We start from the raw sequence: 20,204 nt of genomic DNA, 5'->3' as shown, positions 1-20,204 counted from the left end.
TTATTCTGGATAGGTGGTTGCATATTTTAAAGAATCCCAATTAGGGATAGAGCTGTATTAACTTAATATTTTCTTTTTTCTTCTCCTGTCTATAGGGTTCATTTTATATTGTCTGTAACTCCTGGGCTAGCTTCCCATTACAGGCCCCCAAGAAAGAACCATACTCAAATAGAGGCTGAAGCTGTTAACTTCCTTCGTGAATGTGAAGCCAATCTGAAAGTCGAGAATTCCCTCTCAGAGGGAAGATTATCTTCTAGTCCCTGTGCATTGTTTAAGTCTTAATTAGGCATTAATGTCTCTTGCAAACAGCAGTAATTATCACGCTGGAAGCTGAAATGATTTCCAACATAACTTTTACCGATGAATGATGAAAAATTGATAAATATGTCCAGTTACAATTCTTATTATTTAATAGCTTTAGTTCTTGCAATAAACTTGCGACTTTAAGCTTCCAATTTATTTAGCCAGTTAATGATGTCTGGTTCCTTTTTGAATTCTGATCCTTTCCAATTAATAGAGTAGTTTTGGAGCTCTTTCCTAGAATTTGGTGGATAGGATATAATTACCAGTTTAGATGTACTGAAAAACACATTTCTCATACCTTGCTCTTTTCTAGAATTTGGTGGATAGGATAATAATTACCAATTTAGATGTACTGAAAACCGCATTTCTCGTACCTTAGTCCAGGCGTTCAGTCAATCTCCTTATTTCCCTGTTATTGGTACCTCCATGCTTCTTTTTTCAATTTCCCGATGATGTGGTAGTGGTTAACACCGGATGAGTGCTACCATTTTCCTCTGCATGTTAGGATTCCTGGGTTTCGTGGACCCTTGGCCCAAGGTGAAGGTTGATGCTACCTGAGGGGTAGGGCCCCACAGGTCCTCACCGTCGGGAGGCGAGGTCAGCTGTAGCAGGGATACAACTATAGTTCAGCAGAGAGAGGACGCCCTGCATCACTGCCACGTGATCGCAGTAGTGGGCAGGACTGAAGATACGATGTATCAGAGAAGGAACCTTCAATGCAGAGGTGCGCTGGACAGGTCTCGAGGAGACAGGATCACTGAAGGAGTATTGCAGAGTCTGTCCCAAAGAATGGGACAGCGTAGCAACAGAGTTACTGATGATGACGTAGGGCTGCCCCGAGGAGCGGGGAAGCGCAGTGTCAAGACTCTGATGTAGTGGTGTTGGCTGCCCCGAGGAACGGGGAAGCGTAGAGTAATGCCACAGGTGTAAAGACGTACAGACTGCCCCGTGGAGCCAGGAAGTGTAGAGCCAAAGTCTCTGGTGAAGTGACATAGAGGCTGCCCCGAAGAGCGAGGGAGCGTAGAGATGGGATCTCTGATAGGCAGTGCTGAGGCAACCCCGAGGAGCGGGGAAGCCTGGAGACCAAGTCTCCCGAAAGGAAGCACAAGCAGGCCCCCGAGGAGTGGGTACCTGAGCCAGAGTTCAAATCAGCAGGTACAGAGCCAAGGCAAGAACTATGGGTCCGGAGAGACAGGAAACATGAACCAGAGAGGTGAAGGAACTCATTGCCAAGTCAGGTTGCTTAGGCCAAAGGAGGTGCTTAAATATCCCAAGGTAATGATGTCATCAGTCGGGGATGGCTCAGGGGTTCCCACCATTGGCCCTTTAAGTAGAGAACAGATGGCGCACGCATAGGAAGGCCCGAAGTCGGAGCGTGGGTTGGCAGTGTCCTAGCTGCCATGTGGAATAAGGAAGACCAGGAACAGCGCGGTGGCAATGGCTGGCCAGAGCCGCGAGTTCCCCTGGAGTGGAGGGCCAATCATGGCATGAGGTAATTTGGGTCGGCCGCTGCCACCTGCAGCCAACAGTCATAACACTGCACTCCTTATTTCTCCTTCATCCTCCAGGAATGAATGGTGATCTTGTCCTGTCCAGGGCTTCAATAGTCTCCTGGAGCTCTCTCTATGAAAGAACCCAACTCCTTTAAAAATATAAGGGCCTGAGTCCCTGGTACCTGGAAACTCAGGCAGGTGGCTAAACTAAAAAGACTCCAAATTACAACCCAAAAAGTTTAAAAGGAAGGGTAGAGAAACTTTCTTCAACCAACTGATAAAGGCAAATATGGCATTCTCTCAAAAAGGAAAAAGGCACCCTGTCCTCTTTTCTATACCCAGATTCATCCCTTGTTTCTCTATAAAAACAACAAAACCAGGAGCAGGTATAGTGATATCCTGCCCTTAGCAAGTCTAACTCTAAATTCACACCCTAAGATAATGGCATGGGTTTATATACTCCTGGAGGTCATCTCAGGCTGCCACATAGGGGAGATAAAATCAAACAATGCTACTATTCCTATTCCCCCTATGACAAAAGGGACAATCCTCTTAGTAGAGACCCTTTAGTTTCTTTACATTTCTGTCAGGTTTGTCTATGTTTTTATGTCTATTTCTGGGTTCACTGTTTTGTGTCTGATTGTCTGTTAATTTAAATCTGTTTTTCTTTTCATTTATGTTATTTAATTGGCATTTCTATAGTTGATATAATACTTTATTATATGGATTTTATTTTGTCTACTGGGTTTTTATGGTTATTGAATTACATTACAGTATATTTGTAATTTAGTATTGTAAGCCACTTGGGAGAAGTATGCAGATGACTGGAAGGCTCATCTACATACTTCTCGCAGAAGCACCAGCAGAGGACTCCAGAAAACACCACAAGCTATCCAGACTTCAGCTCCTACAGTCCCAGCTTCCACAGGCCCCAGACACTTCCAGCAAGAGAGAACCTGAAGGCTCATCTGCGTACTTCTTTCAGAAGCCCTGGAAGAGGCCTCCAAATGACAAGGTGAGCCATCCAGGCTTCAGCTCCCACAGCCCTACCTTCAAAAAGCCCTGTACACTTTCAGCATGAGAGGACTGCAAAGTGTGAGCTTCATACACTAGCAGGGAATTATTTCAAAACAAGAGTTAGTATGGTTTGTAACCAGTTATTTGTAAGTAGAATAAATGTAGTGCTTTGAGTGACACTTTCAGACCAACATAAAATAAACCAATAGACTAAAGGTACTATTCCCTTGCAAATTTTAAATTGCTAACAGCTCCAACAAGTGCAACACCTGAATGTAATCTGCTTTGAAGTGCTGAAAAGTGGAAAATAAATACATAACAGGTGTGACCCTTGTAAAAATATAACAGTAGTCCATCAGCAAGAGAGGAGCTATCCAGTCTTTTGTACTGAGTGCTACATATATTATCATCTACCAGTTGGTAAGAGGTTTATGTGTGCACTCGGTACAAAGGGTTCCTAGCCCTCAGAGATGTTAGGGCTGTTCAGCTTGGAGAAGAGACGGCTGAGGCGGGATATGATAGAGGTGTACAAAACCATGAAAGGGCTTGAACAGGTTAATGTATATTGTTTATTTATTTTCTCAGAAAACAGAAGGTCTAGGGAGCACTCCATGAAGTTAGCAAGTAGCTCATTTAAAACAAATTGGAGAACTTTCTTTTTCACGCAATGCATAGTTAAGCTCTGGAATTCATTGCAGAGGATGTGGTTATGTCAGTTAGTGTACCTGGGTTTAAAAAAGGTTTAGATAACTTCCTAGAGGAGAAGTCCATAAACTGCTGTTAATCAATAAGTAATAGCAGCTCGGGATCTACTTAATGTTTGGGTACTTGCCAGGTACTTGTGACCTGGATTGGCCACTGTTGGACACAGGATGCTGGGAACGATGGACCCTTCGTCTGATCCAGTATGGCAATACCTTATGTTCTTATGGACCTTTTTCAAAATGCCACCTTGGAAGCACATACCTGATTTACAAAATGTGGGAAGAAGACTAAATGACTACTGGCATGGTTAAAAGATGAGGTGAGAGAGTCTATTATAGCTAGAAGAGCATCTTTCAAAAAACGGAAAAGGAATTCAAATGAAGAAAACAGGAAAAGGATTAAGCACTGGCAAGTTAGATGCAAAGCACTGATACGAAAGACAGAGAAAATTTTAAAAGAAAATTGACATGGAAGCCAAAACTCATAATAAAAACTTTTTCCGGTATGTCTGAAGCAGAATGCTTGCAAGGTAGTCAGCTGGACTACTAGATGAACAAGAGGTAAAAAAGGCTCTTAGGGAATACAAAGCTATATCCAAAAGACTAAATGGATTCTTTGCTTCAGTTTTTACTGAGGAAGATACCCATGCCAGAAAGGAACTGAAGCAAATCTCAGTGAACCTGGAAGATATAAGGCAAATTGGTAAACTAAAGATTAGCAAATCACTTGCACCAAATGGTATATATCCCAAATTGTTGAAAGAATTGAAAGAATTAAAAAATGAAATTACAGACATACTATTAGTAATTTGTAAACTATCTTTCGAATCATCTATGGTACCTAAAGATTGGAGGATTGCCATTGAAGCAGAGAATATCATATTGCCTCATATGGCTGCATTGTGCGACCAAATTTTGAGTATTGTGTGCAGAACTGGTCATCAGTTCTTAAAAACGATATAGCAGAATTAGAAAAGGTACAGATAAGGGCAACCAAAATGATAAAAGGGATGTAGTGATTCACCTATGAGGAAAGACTAAAGAGGTTAGTGCTCTTCAGCTTGGAGAAGAGACACTGACGGGAGAGAGATATGATAGAGGTCTGTAAAATAATGAGCAGAATGGAATGGGTGAATGCAAATTGGTTGTTTACTCTTTCAAAAAGTACAGACTGGGAGACATGAAATGAAGTTACTAAGTAGTACATTTAAGACAAATAGGAAAAAAATACTGTATTACTCAACGTATTATTAAGCTCTGGAATTCATTGCCAGAGTATATGGTGAAAGCTCTTAATGTAGATAGGTCAAAAAAAGGTTTGGATACGTTCCTGGAGGAAAAGTCCATAAACTATTATTAAGGTAGACTTGGGGAAATCCACTGCTTATCCCTGGGATAAGCAGCATGGAATCTATTTACTTTTTGGGATCCTGCCAGGTACTTGTGACCTGGATTGGACACAGTTGGAAAAGGAATACTGAGCTTGATGGACCTTTGGTCTGACCCATTATGGCAAATCTTATGTTATGTTCAAGATAGTGGCACAGCAATGAAAGGCTGCTGATCGAGTCCTAGAGTATATTTTTGCTTATTTTTCTCTCTTGTTTTTTTTTTATTGTATGGGACAGAAGAAGAAGGCAAAGGCTTGGGTCTATCCTCCTGGACCTTTGACCATGACTACATCAGGTCCACCTGACTACTTCCTCAGATCAACATCAGTAGGTGTCAACCTCTCTATCATCCACTCTTTGCTGTCATGGAGGCTCTTCCCAGTGAGTTTCTGCTAAGGTTTGTGGGTATATGGACCCTTGGCCCGAGATGTGAGTTGTTTCCAACTGTGGGGAGGAGCCCCACAGGCCCACACCATCAGGAGGTGAGATCAGGCACAGCAGGGAGCTCTGGGTGAGACAGTGGAGAGGTCCCGAGGAGTCATGAGGAATTCCCCAGTAGCTGAGGATAGTACCTGGACTGTGACCCCCGAGAGGGAAGGCGCCAGGTAGGCCGCAGAGTGGGCAGGTGTGAGGCTGGCATGCAGGAGGTAAACCGGAGAGACACTCCTGAAGAGCGGAGCTGTGGAGCGAGGGAGATGTAGCTGTAGTGATGTAGGCCAACCCGTGGAGCAGGGAAGCCAGAGTCAGGTCTCCGATGATGATGTAGGTAGAAACCCAAGGAGCGGGGAGCACAGACAGTCTCAGTATGATAGATAAGCACACCACCGAGGAGCGGGGAAGTGTTGGCAGTCTTAGTAGCATGTAAGCGCAACCCCGAGGAGTGGGGAGGCATGGACAGTCGCAGTGTAGCACGAGAGCACAGCCCCGAGGAGCGGGACAGTGCTGAGAGTCTCTTGTATCGTACGAGGGCGCAGCCCCAAGGAGCGGGGAAGCGCTGACGGTCCAACACAGCACGTAGGCACAATCCCGAGGAGCGGGGAAGCACAATAGCAAACTCCTGAGTGGTAAAGGTGTTCCAGGGGGGCAGCCCCGAGGAGTGGGGAGCCTTGCAGAGTAGGACTCCAGGAAGTGCAGGGCCAGCCTGAGGAGCAGGGGAGGCCAGGAGACAAGGTCCCTGTAGAGAGCTCCCACTGGCCCCTGAGGAGCAGGTACCAGACAGAGTCCAAGGTCCAACAGAGTCCAATAGCGTAGCCACAGGTACCTGAGCAGGAGTTAGTAGAGAGATACAGAAATTGTTGCCAAGTCGGCTAGCTAAGGGCAAAGGTGGAGCTTAAGTACCTTGGTTCGATGACATCATCAAACAGGGACGCCCCCAAGGTTCTCGCCTGAAGAGGCTTGAAAGGAGGCCCTGGTGGCGTGCGCGCGCATCTAAGAAGGCCCGGAGATGATGTGGGTGACGGCAGTGTCTCAGCCGCCACAAGGAGCCATGGGGAACTTGGCGGTGGAGACTGGCCTGTGCCGCAAGCAGACCCGGGGAGGGCTGAAGAACAGTGCAGGATGTAAGTAAGCACGGTTGCAGCCGTCTGCGGCCGGGCATAACAGTTTGGTTGGTGGGGCACTCCCTGATTTGGGTGTGACTATTGCTTCAGAAGGCCATATATCCTTGCTGCCACCAGCGCTGAGATATCCAAGGGCCTCCAGAATCACAGCCTTGTCTTTTAACTATACTTTTTGTAACATTATGACCTTTCTTTTATCTTTTCTTTTTCTTTTGAATTTAATTTTAATATACTTATGTAAACCGTTTTGATTAAACACTGTTTGTAAAAGCGGTATACAAACACTTTCAAATAAAATGATGTGGCCAGAGCAATTCTAGTGGGAAGAAAGCAAAGGAGTGTTTGCTTAGTGTCCTGCAAAGAAGAACTTGCATTTGCAGTAGGGAAAATCCATTTCGGAGCAGTTGCTGAATCATAGAGCAAGTTGGAGAATAGGTCTCGGTGGAGTTTCAACAATGAATTGTCTCCAGGTATGTTGCAAGTTTCCTCTTTTAGTGCTGGCGACATTTTTGAGATTAAAAAAAACCCGCAGTTATTACTCTGGAGGAATTCTGGAAGGCCATCTCTGGGAAAATCTTTGGATAGCTTTTTCAGTTGTTCACTTATTTACAAGATACCAAGAGGGAAAAGTTCATGGTGCCTGGATTGCTATTATCGAACAAAAATATGTGAAATTAGAACATGGAAATGCCATTATGAAGGATAATTCAGTTTCACTTAAGAAACTGGAAAATTTAGAAAATGTGGCTCACAGGACTTTGAGGTTTATCAATTTTCTTAAACTGGTTCTTTGACAGCAATCAAGAATTTTTGTTATTGTCTGAATGAAATTTTGACTATTTCTCTTGAAACTTTACCCCCTAAATAAGGGATTTATTATTTGCCGCGCTATTGAACAGTGACTTCAGGAGTTCAGGATTCCAGACCACCTGCCCTGTCATTTATAGTGAACTTGGATAGGGAAGAAATTTCATATTCAACATTAATGGTGAACTTTGCTTTGGAATCAGATGCAGAGTGGGTGTTTAAGCTTCTCTTCAGGGATAGGGATGCATTATTCCTTAATGCAAAAATGTGGGCTTTCCCTGATGTAGCAAAAGAAACTCAGAAAAGATGGCAGTCCTTCCTCTAGGGTAGGGATAGGCAACTCCAATCCTGCAATGACATGAATAGGTCTGGTTTTCAGGACATCCGTAATGGATATTCATGATATATATTGTATGTATATTATTTACACACAATTTAGGCAGTGCATGCAAATATACATCATGCATATTCATTGTGGATATCCTGAAAAACAAACCTGGCGTTTCTTTTTATTTGCAGTATCTTTGTTAATGTGTAGCTAATTATCAAGTGGCTAGTTTTGTCTTCTATGAACTCTCTCAGCTTTCTCTTTTTCTTTGTGATAAAGTTTAATCTGTCAGTTGTCAAGCTCCTGGATAAAATGATACATCTTAGTAAGCCTGTATTCCTTTGCAATGTGTTGCTTAATCCTTAATTAACTATATGATTTTATTTATACTCTTGTGGAGAATACTGCATTAGATTTCCAACACTTTTGATGAACTGAATTCAAGGTTTATTTTGGTTCATTTGCCTCTTTTGATTATACGCTTTGAGCCAGATTTTTAAATCTACGCCCAATTTTATAACATGCGCGCATAGCCTCAGTCCAGCCCCCAGCCTGCCCATTCCCCACCCATTTTTCAAGCCCCAGGACATACGTGCATCCCAGGGCTTGCGCGCATCACCGGGCCTATGCAAAATAGGTTTGGCGTGCGCAGGAGCGGGTTTTCGGGGTTACGCGCATAACCCTTTGAAAATCAGCCCCTTTATGTTTTATTTGCTGTCATTACTGATTTCCAATCAAGAAGGAATTTTGCCAATTATATTGAAAGTTAATAAATATTACAATAAAAGAAAAAGAAATATGAAAAAAGAAATAAATACCTACAGGAGCAAGTGGGTGGGGTTAGGTGATGGGATGAGAAGCTTGTGCAAGGATTTTATTTTGAAATCACCATGCAAAATTTAATGCGCATAACCTGCATTCCCCGCTGGTCTACCTTTTCAAAGGGACAATCCACAGGCCAGCCAGTTCAGTGAGTATGTTCCAAATTACCCCTAAGAAAGTTACTTCATCTTTGTGGATCAACAGAAAAATCTTTTTAAAGGATGCTCCCCTCCATTGAATGGCATTTTATCTAGATCTTACTGTCTAATGATTTAAAAAATATGTATATCACAAAGAATTAAAAGCAGTTTTAAAAACCTCACCATGGCAGATCCTGAAGATCTCAGACTGTGTACCCAGCTGACTTTCCTGGGTGGGGTTATTTACTTTATGACTTCCTGTGCTCAGCCAGACAGTTTAGGTTTGCTGTAGTTTTTTTTCTTTTCTTAATACATTTACTTTTAACTTTAGTAATATATTTTAGATAGCATGTCTCAGCTGAAATGCATTGAAAAATAGGAACATCTCCAAGACAAATGAAATAAGAGAGCAAGAAACACAAAAAACCTCTTTATTCACTGTACGGTCATATATATTTTGTCAGTTCTTAAAGCTAGGAAATACTTGTGTGGATATTACTGATGAGCTTGGTCTCTTTAAAAACATATATATTGTGGCCGAAATATGCAAATTTTAAAAAAACATCTTAACACATTTCAGAAATCGAATGACAAAGTTATTTTCCCTCTAAAGCATGACCTCTCTGTCTTGTGAATTAAATTCACCTGCTTTGAGCTGATTTATTTCCCATGTGTTCCACATCTGTTAGGGCAGATGGAATCTTCTTCGGCATCTTTCCAGGTTTCCATTTGGCTATCTGGGACATCTCTTTTCCTGCCTTTTTTGTTTCATCATTTAGAATACTTTCAAACTGCTATAAGAGATATATAATTGTGTGTCTCTGCACACTGTAACTTGTCAGTCCCTATGTCACTTGATATTTGCACATAGCTAATGGTTTACAAATGCATTAGAGCTTTGCAGCTACAAATTTTTCCAGCTGCTGCCCAGGTATACCCAGTCTCTGGAGTTGATAAAGTGCACCTAAGTCTTCATTAACTCAAATTTGTTATGACCTAAAAAAGGGGTAAAAGAGACAAAATCAAAATTAGCAAGTGTCATAAAGACTGCTATTCAGCAGATATATCTCTGAAAAATGAAATTTATTTCAGCACATAAAGATATTCGGAGCTTGAAGGAAAAAGAAGAATCACTAAAGATGTTCCACCAATCCTCTGCACTCTACCCACAGACATGCACAAAACACCAAATCAACTAATTACAAATGCAATTTTTTATTTACCACTGCTTATTCAGGCCCCTGTGGGCGCTCCCCCCCCCCCCCCCAAGACACCAGGGCCTGGGCCTATTCAGCTGGGCCGAGCCAAGCCCAAAGTGAGGCCACTCCAGGCCTTTCTGACCTCTTAGAGTTCAGATGGGGCCAGGGACCTTCTGCTTCTAGCCTATAATTACACCTTCCATGGCTGTTTTAGCAGAAGAAAGTGGCAGAGAAGCAATCTCCATTCACTTCTGTCCCATCACATCTATTTATAAATGGCTCCTGGCTCCAAGACCGGCACTAAAGTGACACATTAAAATGACGGCAATCACAGAATAACCGGTGCCATTTTCTTGTATGGCTGTATAAACATACTACTATACAAGGAAACAGCGCTAGCCAGCCCTGAGGCTGGCGCTATTTTGACATCACTTTTGCACCATTCTCAGGGCTTAGCCCCATTTTTAAATAGGTAGAGAAAGAGCAAGTAGGGATCACTCCTGCCCTTTTCTTCTCCCAAGATCCCTATGGAAGAGGTAAGTGGGGGCTCAGGGAAGTCCCCATCCCAGTCTGATCTCTGGAGGGGTGGGAGGGGGTGTCTCAGGGGGCCAGGGAGGCCCTGTACGCCTTTGCCTCATTCCAGTTGGATAGGCCCAAGCAGGGATGGGGGGGGGGGGGGGGGTCAGAAGGGCCTGGGGAGGCCCCGAAAAGGCCCCAGGGAGCCCCAGGAATTGGTGTTGGGAGCCTGGGAAGAACCCATTTCAGTTTGCTTTTTGTTTTTGGGTTTGTTTCTCAATGCTTATTTTGGTTCGGTATACATACTTGGGTTCTTTGAAGTCACATCTTTCTCTTATAACACAATACACTACAGATGCAGTCAAAGAACAAGAAAATATGGCAGAGAAACATACAGAAAAAGTCCCAATCATATTGCATGCCACTGGCCTGATTAAAAAGAATTTCCAGGCCCATCTAAACACGTTGCCTGTGCACTAAGGGGCAGATTTTAAAAAGTATGCGCGCGGCGCGCACAAATGTATGCCCGATTTTATAACATGCACTAGAAGTATTAAAAAAGTGCAATAGTAGTGAATTTGAGAGACTGAGATCATATTCAGTACCATAGAGTGGCTTATGAGTGGGGTCCACTCCTGTCATGGTATGTGCACAATTAACCCATTTTGAGACATTATCCCTACGGATCTTTGCATAGTTCAGAATTACCACTGTAGCCTGCTCATCATTTTTAGAAATATTAATCAGTAGTTCTTTCAACCCAGTCATCAAGACACACCCTGCCAGTTGGGTTTTTAGGATATCCACAATGAATGTGCATGATAGATCTGCATATCTAACCCCAGACTGGGTACATAAAATAAGAGGTCTAATGCTATATATATATATATATATATATATAAATCTTGTTTTTTGCTTGTTTTTGTTTTTTGTGGTCCTGGCACCAGCTCTGTGTGCTGAAAGAATACTATGGTCAGTAAGATGGAGGATTAGACTAAGTTCAAAGATTTAGAGGCTTCATTTCTGTTACTGCTGGATAGGGAAAATACAAAATCCACATTTCCTCTCTGTAATTGTCAGAGTGCCCCCTTAGACAAAATCTTCTCTTTTTCATTATTCATTATACCCAAAAGCTTGAATCCACAACCCTGGAATATCTCAGTCGGAGTCTTATAAAATTACTTATACTTCAAAATAATAAAAGCTTTTATTTTTCCGGGTACCAGCAGTCAATCATCAAAATCACAAAAAACGACGTCAACGGTTTCCACAACAACAGAAACAACAAAATAAACACACTTTACTCTTCCTTTTCCTCTAGCAGTGGACTTGCGAAAATCCATTGCTTATCCCTGGGATATCCCTGGAATCTATCGACCTTTTGGGAAACTGCCAGGTACTTGTGACCTGGATTGGCCACTGTTGGAAGGGAAACAGGATACTGGGCTTGATATAATTTTGATCTGACCCAGTAAGGAAATCTTATGTTCTTATGTAGTGTATTTATATCTGTCTCATATTTCAAACAACTAGAGTGATTATTTCTTCTGTCTTCATAAGCTCATTGGTACTCACATTATATCACTGACTTCTGTACAGAAGGAATTGTCTAAATAAGGCTACAGAAACTACCACTGGGTTAGGCAACTCCAGACCTTGAATACCACAAACTGGTTGGGTTTTCAAGATAACCATCCTGAATATTCATGAGATACATGTACACAAACTGCCGCCACTGCATGCAAATGAATCTCATTCATATTCATTGTGGCTATCCTGAAAACCTGACTAGTTTGTGGTATTCGATAACTAGAGTTTTCTACCTTTGATCTACCATGATAGAGCTATGGTCCATATGTCCTTCCAGGTGCCTCTTAGCAAATGCCTAGTAGCATCACCTTGGCACACTAGCCCTGAGGGACTGGAAGAACCAGCAGTTCCACAGGAAATCCTAAGAACCCTACTAGTCTTTTCTTCTGAATCCCACTGCTGAATGACCAGAAACCACACCGTCCCTCTCCTAGTTCAAACTTAAATTTACACAGGGTACACTCACCCTCAGACATAGGCAAGAAAAATGTTATCTTCGTCAGTAACATCATAATCCCATTTTGATCAAAAGTAGAGATTAAGGGGTAGATTTTAAAACCTGCGCGTGCGTCCAATGTGTGAGCGCTTCCCGGCATGGACACATGGACACGCACATGTTATAACATTCAGGGGCCGTGCACACAAGGGGGGGGAACAGTTTCACAAATCCCGCACAGCAATCCATCCCGGCCTTTCCCAGTTCCCTCCCAGTCCACTCCAATTAAGGAGTGGACTGGGAGTGAACGTCCTTACTCCCTACCCTAACCTCCCTTTCCCTCTCCTCTCCTCTCCTCCCCACCCCCTAAACCCTTTCCCATACCTTTTATTTGTTTTATTTTGTTGCTTACTGCTCCAACAGAGCAGTAGCAACTTGCGTGCACCCTCGCTCTCTTCCCCGGTACAGCGGCAAATGGCCACTGTACCGGCCGCCTCCAGCCCCGCCCCCTGGACTGCCTTTTGGCCCGGCACTTCTGCGAGTAACAGGAGTTGCACACGTGGCTGGGCCCCTTCTAAAATTTGTGCGGCGTGCGCGAGGCCCCGCCGTTCGCGTCACCCCTGTTTTTACATGCGCCAGCCATTTAAAATCAGTCCATAAGTGAAAATGTTTAATCAAGGTAAAGGACAGAATACTTGTGGCCTAGTACCTGAATTTAGGGCTTGGGCCATACATACAATGGAGCTAATGCATGCAAATCCATCTCACGCATATGCATTGTATATATCCTGAGAACTTGACTGCCTAGGTGCATCCCTAAGACTGAGTTGGGAAGCACTGGATAGAATTACTGTTCAAAATTATATCTAGTCAGCTCACATTATCATAGTATCTCATTGACACAATCAAAGCTATGTTGCATATATAAGACTCATTAACCCCCACAATTAGATATGACTAAGACCAAGGCCTATATAGTAAGAAAAATATACCTACTTAGGCAAGAAGAAAGACCAACCAGTCCTTATAATATTCACCCAGAGCACCAGGTATGTGGAGTGTATGTAGTCAAACCGTAGTCATTCTGATCATTAGACAAATACAGAAAACATAATGAGTACACCATGAAAGGCAAGAATATAGCCACAAAGTCTATGAATTAGAGAGTTTTAAAAGGCCATTGACTATTTTACAGCATTTTGCAGAGCTACTAATACAGATGAAGGAGTAATGGATTGCAATAAATGGTAGCCTATACAAGAACATAAGGTACGCCATGCTGGGTGGAACCAGGATCCATCCTATCTGCAGTAGTGGCCAATTGGGTCACAATACGCAGTGATCTCAAGAAGTATTGCTTCTTCCCAGGAATAACTGCTTTCCCAAGACTACCTGGCTAATAATTGTTAATGGACTTTTCCTCCAGAGACTTACCCAAACCTCTTTTCAGTCCTGCTATGCTAGTCACCTTGACCACATCATCTGGCAACAGATTCCAGTGCTTGATTGTGTGCTGAGTGAAAAAAATACTTTCTATGATTTGTTTTAAATCTGCTGGTTATTAGTTTCATGTTGTAGCATTTTTTGAAAGGGTAAGTAATCATCCTCTATTTACTTCACCTCACTCATGATTTAATAAACTTATATAACATTCCTTCTGATTCGTTTCTTCTCCAAGCTGAAGAGCTCTCATCTGCTTAACCTTTCTTCATAAGAGAGCTGTTCCATCCTTTTTACCATTTTTTGTGGCTTTTCTTTGTACCTGTTCTAGTTCTGCCATGCCTTCTTTGTAAAACTGAACATTAAATCCAACTCTCTATTTTCATTCTTTTAAGCAGTAACTAATCCACAATAGGTCACTGCCTTCTATCCCTTAACTTTTTCATGTCCTGAGAAGTCTCTCAGGCAGGACTTTATCAGAAAATCCAAATACATTGTGAGGGAAATTTTATCACTGTGCACATAAAGAGGTGAATTCTAAAAGCCCGATGCATGCATTAATTAGGGGATGCACAAATAAATCGGGCCCGCACACACCTAGCAGGTTTTAAAAGCCACCCAGATATTTATTTATTTATTTATTTATTTAACGTTTCTTTTATACCGATGACCGTTCGCACATCACATCGGTTTACAGTGAACAAAAAACCATTGGGCGGAGCCCTTACAAATAACAGATAACATAGTAAACTAGGCAACATATAAATAATATTTGGGAGGAGCCCTTACAAGAAATACAAACATCAATGAGTAAATGCTATGGGGATATGCTATGGGATTGAACTATAACAGAAACTATATACAAGTTAGTGCACAGTACCAAATCAGCAGGCAAAAAGGCGTTCATACCAGGATATCAGAAAAACATCAGAAAAACATTTGTAGGGGGAAATTATGTGATAGGGGGTGAGATGGAGTAGGCTTGCTGGAAGAGCCAGGTTTTAAGTTTCTTTTTGAAGGCGGGGGTATGGGTCTCAATGCGAATATCATGTGGCAGTGAGTTCCATATAGTTGGGCCGGCAAGGGAAAAAGCTCTGTTCATGGTGGAGGAGAGTTTAAAAGGTTTGATGGATTGGGCATGGAGTGTTCCTTGGAGTGCTGGGCGGGTGGGTCTCTTGGAGGTACGGGGTAGGAGGGGGGGGTTAATCCAGTTGAGGTTGGAGTTTACTAGACTCTTGTGTATGATCGAGAGAGTTTTATAAATAATTCGTGACTGTATAGGGAGCCAGTGTAATTCAATAAGTGTGGGGGTGATATGATCACTTTTCTTTGTGTTTGACAAGATCCGAGCGGCGGCATTTTGTAGGAGTTGGAGAGGTCTAGTGTGTATTGCAGGAATGCCGAGTAAGAGCGCATTACAATAGTCAATCTTCGATAAAATAATAGCTTGGAGGACAGTGCGGAAGTCATTGAGATGTAGTAGGGGTCTGAGTTTCTTTATTGTTTGAAGTTTAAAGTAGCAGTCCTTTAAGATGGATTTGATGAATGGTTTGAATGAGAGGTGATTATCAATGATAACTCCTAGGTTGCGAGTGTGTGATGGGAAGTTGGTAGCAGAGTAGGCAGGAGGGATGTCTGGGAGCGATTGCTTATTGGATATGATTAAGAGCTCAGTTTTGTTTGAATTAAGAGCTAGATGCATGACTTTTAGGAGTTGGTTGATAGAGGAAAGACAGGATTCCCAGCTGTGTAGAGCGGTTTGGATGGTGTCCGAAAAAGGGAAGATGATTTGTACATCATCGGCATAAATAAAATGTTTGATGTGGAGATTGGTAAGGAGCGTAGTGAGGGGAAGCATGTATATATTAAATAGGGTGGAAGAGAGAGAGGAACCCTGGGGAACACCTTGGGGGAGACTGATGGGATCAGATTCGTTATTACCCATAGTGACAGTGAAAGTACGATTTTGAAGATATGATTGAATCCAATCGATGGCCTTGCCAGTGATCCCAATATTTCTAAGTATGTTGAGTAGGACATCGTGATTAACAGTGTCAAACGCCGCTGATATGTCAAGTAATGCAATAAGATAGGATGACCCTGAGTCGGTTCCTTTGATCAGGGTATCGTATAAGGAGAGGAGAAGTGTTTCAGTACTTAAGTGCTTCCTGAAACCATATTGGGTAGGAGGGAGGATGTTATTCTGTTCAAGGTGATCGGAAAGACGTGAGTTCACTAGCTTTTCAAGAACTTTTGCTAGGAGGGGTAAGTTGGACACTGGTCTGTAATTAGAGAGGATGGTGGGGTCAAGGTTGGATTTTTTGAGTAGGGGTTTCACTAAGGCTTGTTTCAGAAAGTCCGGAACAATGCCATGCTCCAGGGAACAGTTAAGGATATTCGAGAGTGGTTTGGCGATCACATTGTGAATAGAAAGTAGGAGTTTAGAAGGGATCGTTTCGGCAGGATGTGTGGAAGGCTTCATTTTCTTAAGTATGTTCTCTACTTCCAGGGAGGATGAGGACTCAAATGAAGAAAGGGAGCTAGGAGAGTTAACTATGGGAAGAGAGATATTGAAGTTGTTGTGCGAGAACTGTGCTGTGATGGAAGATACTTTGTTTTTAAAAAATTGCGCTAATTCATTGCAGCGATTTGTGGAGGATATAGTCAATTGTTGCGTGTGTATGGGAGAAGTCAGGTTAGCAACCATGGTAAACAGGGCCTTGGGGTTGTATTGTAGACCATTTATTTTATTGGCGTAGTATTCCCGTTTGGAAAGATGGATAGAGTTTCTATAATCATGCATGCGTTGATAGTAGAGGGTTTTGGTTGCGGGGGATTGGTGTTTACGCCATGACCTTTCCGTGGCTCTGAGTTGGATTTTGAGATTTCTGAGGAAAGGAGTGTACCATGGTTTCTTATTTTTTCTGTATGGGTTGAAAGTTTTTGTTATCAGGGGGCAGTGCTCATTGGCAATATTGCGTGTGCAGTTAACCCAGGAGGAGAATGCATTATCTGTAGATGATAGATCAATTTGTTTGTCTAAGTCTGAGCAAGCTGATGTGATGGTTTCTATATCACAGGTTTTGCGAAATTTGAGGGAAATAGGCTGCTGAGGTGTGGACAATGAGCTTTGGGGGAGTGATAGCTTGGTCTCGATCAAGGAATGATCAGACCAGGGTACTGTTGTACATAGTGGGGGACTGTTCACGCTGAAGGGGGAGTTAATAAAAATCAAGTCAAGGGTGTGGCCAGCCTTGTGTGTGGGGGAGTTTACTATCTGTTGGAAGCCCATAGCTTCAATTGATGCCAGGAAAGCTTCACAGGCAGGTGTTTGAGGTGATGTATCGACGTGTAAATTGAAATCTCCTAGGAGTATTGTGGGTAGGTCTGGTGATAGTGAGTTTGCAAAGAATTCAATAAGGGGTGATGGATCTTTCTCTAGTAGCCCAGGGGGTGTGTATACAAGACAGAGTTGAAGTAATTTAGATTTGAAGAAGCCAATTTCGTATTGAGGAGGGATGTCACATTTATGGGGCAAGAGTTGGAGGTCCTTTTTTACAGCCAGGAGTAAGCCGCCTCCTCTCTTCTTCTTCCTTGGGATTGAGAAAATATCATATATATCTACGGGTAACTGGTTGATGAGGGGAGTGTCATATTGTCTGAACCAGGTTTCAGTGATCGCGCATATTTCAGGATTGGAATCAGCGAGAATGTCTTGTAGCAGATGGGTTTTCTTTTGAAGGGATTGTGCATTAAAAAGGATGATAGAAATGAGAGCTAGGCTGATAGCTTGAGTGTGAGTGATGGTGCGTATAGGTATGAGTCTTCTGTTTTTGTGAGGGGTTGTGTGGTGTATGGATGGATGCGGTATCCCTCAGGGATTGGCATTATCCGCCATTCTTTTTAATATGTATTTGATCCCCTTTTTCATTTATGCGACAATGTCCAATTTCTCATCCTAATAATAATTTACTTCCAATCTTTTTATTTCATCTAATATAATTTAAAAAATACACGCGTATCTCCTTCAGCATGCACATCTCCAAAGATTTCAGAAAGGGGCAGGGCATGGGCATAGTATGGGCAGTGCATGGGCGTTTTGGGGCATGACCCAGAGATGGGTGCATAAATACTTATGTGCGCTAGCACGTGTCGATGTCCCCCTTCCATGTAAATTTACTTCTGCTATGAATGACATGTAAGTTAAAAAATAAAGAAAATTAGGCAGATCTGTGGGATTTTGGGGCGAACTGGGGGAGTGAAGGCTATTATACTAATAAACTGACTAATAATGTTGCTGAAAATGTGTGCCTACCATCTTTTAGTTATGAGGAATATGCACAGGATAAAACTGATACTATTTGTAATCAATTTCCTTCACTATTAGACTCTGTGGCCAGCCACACCCTTTCATTCTGTTGAGTCAAAGTAGAATACTTTTTCAGATGTTAGTGAGATTGAAGTACAAAAGATTATTTAAAAAATTAATCCAGCCTATTGTAAACTGAATCCAATCTCCAATAGTTTATTAAAAATTGCAAAAGAGGATATCTCCCCCTATGTTATTAAATTTGTGAATCTCTCACTAAGTGAGAGACGCATAACAGAAAATGTTAAAAAAAACGATGAGGCCATTTCTAAAGGATGAAAAATTGAACAAAGTTTACTTACTAGTTATCAACCAATTTTAAATTTATCATTTCTAGCAAAAATCACTGAATCCCTAGTTCTGACTCAATTGACAGAGTACTTGGAAGAATGTCCCTACTTTAAGCAAACCAGCTTGGTTTCAGAAAAAACAGCAGTATGGCAACTCTTCTGTTATCACTCTTTGATACAGTTTGGCTTTGGTTTCGACAGTGGCCAGGAATATCTCCTAATTCTGTTAGATGTCACTGCCACTTTTGACATAATTAATCATTGTGATGCAGTGCAGCACTGCCGGTGTCAGGAACAGCCCCGGCACCATAGGATGAAGTTAGATAATACCAGAGGCAGACAGCAGAGGGCGTTGCCGAAGACACAAAAAAACTACAACTCCCAGGTTCTTAGAACCACCACCTGACCCATGGGCAGAGCAAGAGAGGAAACAGGTGTCAGATTTAAAGGATAGCGAGTCAGACACAGCTGAATCGATGGAGTTGGAGGAAGGGGGCGTGCCGGCATGGTGGCAATGGCCAGAAAAGGCTAGCTCCTCCGAACAGGAGGAGGAAGGGATGGAGGTAGGATCTGGGGGAGAGGAATCCTCCAGCTCAGTAATGGATATTGAGTAACCAGGAAGCGAGAGGGTTACAAATGATGGGTTACAAGTGATACCTTAAAGGAAGGTGGGAGGAAGGGCTCTAAAGATCATATTGTGTTTAAATGTTTAAAAGAGGGTTTTTGACTTAAATAGTAACACTGGTCAAGCCCCCGCTGTTGGGGAGCGGGAGAGCTGGGATACAGACCTGGATGGTCAGGCACTGAGTTCCCAAGAACTGGTGGAGGTGGGGGGTGAAGAAGTAAATGTAAAGAACATTTGAATTGCCTTATAAACTGTTTTGAAGAAAACTGTGTCTTTGCACTGTCTTTTGATTGGGGGGTGGTTTCACCACCCACTCCTTCTAAGGAGGACCCTGAAGCCAAGCAGAGACAGGGCCTGCTTAGACCAGGACCTGGGAGTTACGACCGCCTGGCGGCTGCAGGGGCAAAGAGTGACTCACTGAAGACATAACCAGGGACCCAGAGGAGTGGCAGATCCGGGCAGCGCTGGCAGTGAGGCGTTACATCATAAAACCTTTATTGGTCGCTTGAAAAAACTGGGACTCACTGGTATAGTACTTAAATGGTTCAAATCATACTTGACTAATAGATTGCAGCAGGTATGTATTGGGGGAAAAAAATCTAATTGGAATCAAATAAATATAGGTATCCCTCAGGGATTGGCATTATCCGCCATTCTTTTTAATATGTATTTGATCCCCTTTTTCATTTATGCGACAATGTCCAATTTCTCATCCTAATAATAATTTACTTCCAATCTTTTTATTTCATCTAATATAATTTAAAAATTTTTTTAGGAAGAGCAGAAGGTTTCATGTAGAGTGTAGGTGTCCCCACACCAAATTGTATTGGTTTATAATCATTAACCTCCTGGCACCACCATATTACCAATTTTTTTGAAACTACGAAAGGTATTTGCCTCACAACAATGTACGTTACTTCACACTACTCACTGTTCTGCTGTATTTTCGCTCCATATCTCGGAACTGATGACTCTGGACATCAGCGTAGTTGGAGATTTCTATGGCAATATCCCCCTGAAGAAAGACTTAGGTCTGAAATACGAACATATCGGGACATATTTTTTATCTTTTAAGGAAGCCACCACCTAAAGAATATTTGATGGTACCCACTTTAATGTTAACATACTGTTCAACTTAAAAGCTTCAATTTTTTCTGCTTTAAAAGAGGAGCCCA

This window comes from Rhinatrema bivittatum, chromosome 2, assembly GCF_901001135.1.
Source record: "Rhinatrema bivittatum chromosome 2, aRhiBiv1.1, whole genome shotgun sequence".
NCBI classification, from domain to species: Eukaryota; Metazoa; Chordata; class Amphibia; order Gymnophiona; family Rhinatrematidae; genus Rhinatrema; species Rhinatrema bivittatum.
Note: the sequence above shows the minus strand (reverse complement) of the source record.